Genomic DNA, 4932 nt, shown 5'->3' on the forward strand with positions numbered 1-4932 from the left:
GGCAGGTATAAATATACAGCACCTGAAAAGATAGGAGTTGCCTTAGCAAGCGCGGGGTCAGTACTAACGAGGCCAATTCAATCACGTTGACAAGAAGGCGTCTGGCATTTGGATGTGCCCTACCACAGGGACGCATTCACTCACTAGGGTCCTCTCCCCTCACAGTCTGTGCTGACCTCCATACCCCAGCATGGCATTAGGGGGATCAATGCAGCAGGGAGGGGTGTGGGGACTCACTAGGGGGCGCCCTCCCCTTGGAGTCGGTGCAGACCCAAATGCCCCGGACTGGTGCTGGGCTACAGCAAGTGCTCACCTGCTCATTAGCCATAAGCCCCGCTTGTCACTGAACATCCCCAGGCACTATCCTTCCAGGGTGGGGAATGCGCCTGGGTCCCCTGGCTAAACACCCCCTTTACTTCTTCCATTTTGCCCCTACCCAAAAATCAACACTGTGCTTTCTTTGGACACAGGATCCCCAGTTCATTTCCTGTTACCCAGCTGCCCCTCCGCAGAGGTGGCTGCAATTCAGGGATCACGGCCCTTCAGGCCCTAGACCTCTCACCCTGTGAACCCAACTGGATCTCTGTTCCCAAAGCCCTTGACTCCTCCCCTGCAGCTCCACCCAGTCGGCTCCAATCCTCCTTCCCCCGTGTGTGCACAGCCCAATGAGAACATGGATTTGAGGATAAATAAGTCCCCGTGGCTGCTCCCTGACTTTTAATATTGCTATCTGAGGCATCCACACAGCTCCCATTCCTGCTGAGACGCAAGACACGACTGTGAGTGTGCCAAGGAAAAGGGCAGGTGAGTCCGTGCTACCCGGGGCCCCACTGGTTCAGAGATAGGGACAGAGGGGTCCAGGGAGTGAATGAAGTGGAAGAACAGCGGGAATTGGGATCAGTCTAGGCAGTTACCCACCTAATACCCTTTCTACAGACCCCATTCTCAGAACGGGGAGAGAACCCAAAGAGTCCTGCCTCCCAGCACCCCCTGCTCTCACTCACTGGTCCCCACTGCCTTCCCAGAGCATAAGAACATAAGAATGGCCCTACTGGGTCAGACCAAAGGTCCATCTAGCCCAGGATCCTGTCTTCGCACAGTGGCCAATGCCAGGTACCCCACAGGGAATGAACAGAACAGGGAATCATCAAGTGATCCATCCCCTGTCGCCCATTCCCAGCTTCTGGCAAACAGAGGCTAGGGACACCATCCCTGACCATCCTGGCTAACAGCCATTGATGGACCAATCCTCCATGAATTTATCTAGTTCTTTTCTGAACCTTGTTACGGTCTTGCCCTTCACAACATCCTCCGGCAAGGAGTTCCACAGGGTGACTGTGCGCTGTGTGAAGAAATACTTCCTTTTATTCATTTTAAACCTGCTGCCTATTAATTTCATTGGGGGACCCCTAGTTCTTGTGATATGAGAAGTAGTAAACAACACTTCCTTATCTACTTTCTTTACACCAGTCATGATTTTATAGACCTCAATCATATCTCCCCTTAGCCATCTTTTTTCCAAGCTGAAAAGTCCCAGTCTTATTCATCTCTCCTCATACGGAAGCCATTCCACACCCCGAATCATTTTCTTGCCCTTCTCTGAACCTTTTCCAATTCCAGTATCTCTTTTTTGAGATGGGGCGACCTCATATGCACACAGTGTTCAAGATGTGGGCGTACCATGGATTTATATGAAGGCAACATGATATTTTCTGTCCTATTATCTATCCCTTTCTTCATTATTCCCAGCATTCTGTTTGCTTTTTGGACTGCCGCTGCACATGGAGTGGATGTTTTCAGAGACCTATCCACAATGACTCCAAGATCTCTTTCTTGAATGGGAACAGCTCATTTAGACCCCATCATTTTATATGTATAGTTGGGATTATGCTTTCCAATATGCACCTCTTTGCATTTATCAACATTAAATTTCATCTGCCATTTTGTTGCCCAGTCACCCAATTTTGAGAGATCCTTTTGTAGCTCTTTGCAGTCTGCCTGGGTCTTAGCCATCTTTAGTAATTTTGTATCACCTGCAAATTTTGCCACCTCACTGTTTACCCCTTTTTCCAGATCATTTATGAATTTGTGGAATAGAACTGGTCCCAGAACAGGCCACTGGGGGACACCACTATTTACCTCTCTCCATTCTGAAAACTGACCATTTATTCCTATCCTTTCTCTCCTGTCTTTTAACCAGTTACTACTCCATGACAGCACGTTCACTCTTATCCCATGGCAGCTTTCTTTGCATAAGAGCCTTTGGTGAGGGACCTTGTCAAAGGCTTTCTGAAAATCTAAGTACACTATATCCGCTGGATCCCCTTGGGCCACATGCTTGTTGACCACCTCAAAGAATTCTAGTAGATTAGTGAGGCATGATTTCCCTTTACTGAAACCATGCTGACTCTTCCTCCACAAATTATATTCATCTATATGTCTGACAATATTGTTCTTGATTATAATTTCAACCAGTTTGCCCGGTACCAGGACTCTTGACTCCGGTCCCACAGTGGTATAACCCACCATACCCCACTCCCTATCCAGAACCAGTGATAGAACCCAGGAGCTCTGGCTCCTGACCCACAGTGGTATAACCCACCATACCCATTCCTTTCCCAGACCTGGGGATAGAACCCAGGAGCCCTGGCTCCCAGAGCCCGACGCTCTAGCCCACTAGACCCCACTGCCTTCCCAAAGCTGAGGATAGAATTCAGGAGTCCTCAATCCCAGCCTCCCTCCCAACTTGAACCAGTCCTCTCCCAGAATGGGAATCAGGATTGATGCAGAGCAGGGAATACAGCAGGGAGCCAGAGCATGGGTGGAAAGGACCAGGGGGTTCTATTTGCTAAAGCGGATCCATGCTGATGTAGGGAGCATCCTCCTGCTATCTGGATTTAGGTGGCTGGGACTGGAGGGGACCCAGCACCCGGTAGAGGGGAGAGGCCACGTATCTCGTTCCCTATAACTCCCTCTGGGAGGGGGTTTCCCTTCTAGCTGCCGCGATGCTGGGACTCCTCCTCGCTTTCCCCTACCTGCTGCTCCTCTCGCTCTTGGGCCCCAGCTCTGGCTCCGATGACGATGGCACCGTGGTGCTCACCACCAGTGGCCCCATCCGGGGCAAGCTCCTCCAGGTCGGCTCCAGCACAGTGACGGCCTTCCTGGGCATCCCCTACGCCGAGCCCCCCGTGGGAGCCTTGCGCTTTCAGAAGCCAATACCCCACCAGCCCTGGGGCCAGATCCTGGAGGCCACCAGCTTCAGCAATGACTGCCTGCAGTCTCCACTTACTGGTTACCCTGAGGCAGAAACATGGACACCCAAAATGCCACAGTCCGAGGACTGCCTCTTCCTAAACATCTGGGTGCCCCATCCCCGGCCCAATGATATGTTCCCCATGATTGTCTGGATCCATGGCGGGGGGTTCTTCTCAGGTGCAGCCTCCCTCGACGTCCATGATGGGCGCTTGTTAGCCGCCACCGGAAACATGATCGTGGCCTCCATGAACTACCAGCTGGGGGGCACTGGGCTTCCTGTCCCTGCCCCCGGCCGTCCCGGGGAACACCGGCCTGTGGGACCAGCGACTGGCGATGTGCTGGCTGTGTAAGAACGCAGCTGCCTTCAGTGGAGACCCAGCCAGCTTCCTCCTTTTCGGCCTGGGCACTGGGGCTGCATCACTTAGCTTCCACCACCTCTCCCCAGGAAGCCGGCCCCTCTTCACCCACGCAGCGCTGCAGAGCAGAGCCCCAAACGCACCATGGGCTTGGATTTCACTCAAAGAGGCCCAAGAGAGAGGCCAGAGGCTGGGCCATCTGCTGGGCTGCGCTGAGACACGGCCCTGGTGGGCTGCCTGCAGGGGAAGGAAGCAAGGGAGTTCCCCAAACACCAGTTCTCTGTGTTGCTCCACAAGGACCTGCTGGCGTTCCCCTTTGTGCCGACACCAGACTGGGATTTCCTCCCTGATACACCACCAAGACTCCTGCAGGCCAGACACAACCAGCCTATGCCCATCGTGGCCGGTTTCACCGCCAATGAAGGCTCCTACATGCTTATCTATGGTGCTCCCAACCTCAACCTGGAGAACGCCAGCAATGTTGGCTGGGAGGAGCTGCTGCAGGTGGTGAGGCTGATGGTGCCAGAAGCCCCAGAATTGGCCATCCGAGCCGTGGCAGAGCGGTACTGCAAGGAAGGGGAGGGGCAGGGCGAGGCACGAGACCGATGGGCCATGGATCAAATTGCTGGCGACTACCCTTTTGTGTGCCCGGTAGCCGAGGTGGCTAGGCGAGAGGCAGAGGCCCGAAGTCCTGTGTACGCCTACTACTTCACCCACCGCACGAGCGGCTTATCTACACCTGAGTGGACAGGGGTGCCATACGGCTCTGGGCTGCCCTACCTGTTCGGGACCCTGGCGTCCGTGGGAGAAGCCAACCACACACACACGGAGGCCGAGGCAACGATGAGCCAAACGATGATGCAGTACTGCGGGAAGTTTGCCGGGAGCAAGTAAGGGAATCTTCTTGTGCCCCTGAGGCAGCCCGGGAAAACAGCTAGCCTGTAACTCTTTGGCCAAGTGTCCGCAACATACAGGAAGACCCGACTCAGAGCCATGGCAAAGAAGGGGTCCCTTTGAAACATAGCTAATCTGTTTGGTTGAAGCCCTTGATCGAGAGCTGAACTTACTTCAGGGAGGTAAAATCTGACCCCCTGATTCCAGGGTAGGGCTAATTCCCTTCTTCCCTCACCAGGATGTCCGTGATCCCATGAACACAACCATCCTCGTTCAAGGAAACAAGGTTTTTGGCTAGGAGCTAGTACTCTCAAAGCTCTGCCTGCTCTTTCCCAGCCCTGCCACACAAACTCAGGGGATGTCTCTGCTACGGAGACTATATGGGCATGGCTACACCAACTATCAAGTAGATGCAGCCTGCACCAGC

General features: G+C 53.6%; 1 pseudogene; it reads left to right on the top strand.

Moving 5' to 3' along the window:
* The first annotated feature begins 3005 nt into the window (after nt 1–3005).
* On the top strand, nt 3006–4505 carry LOC125621428 (acetylcholinesterase pseudogene; annotated as a pseudogene).
* The last annotated feature ends 427 nt before the right edge of the window (nt 4506–4932 follow it).

This window comes from Caretta caretta, chromosome 14, assembly GCF_965140235.1.
Source record: "Caretta caretta isolate rCarCar2 chromosome 14, rCarCar1.hap1, whole genome shotgun sequence".
Taxonomy (NCBI): Eukaryota; Metazoa; Chordata; order Testudines; family Cheloniidae; genus Caretta; species Caretta caretta.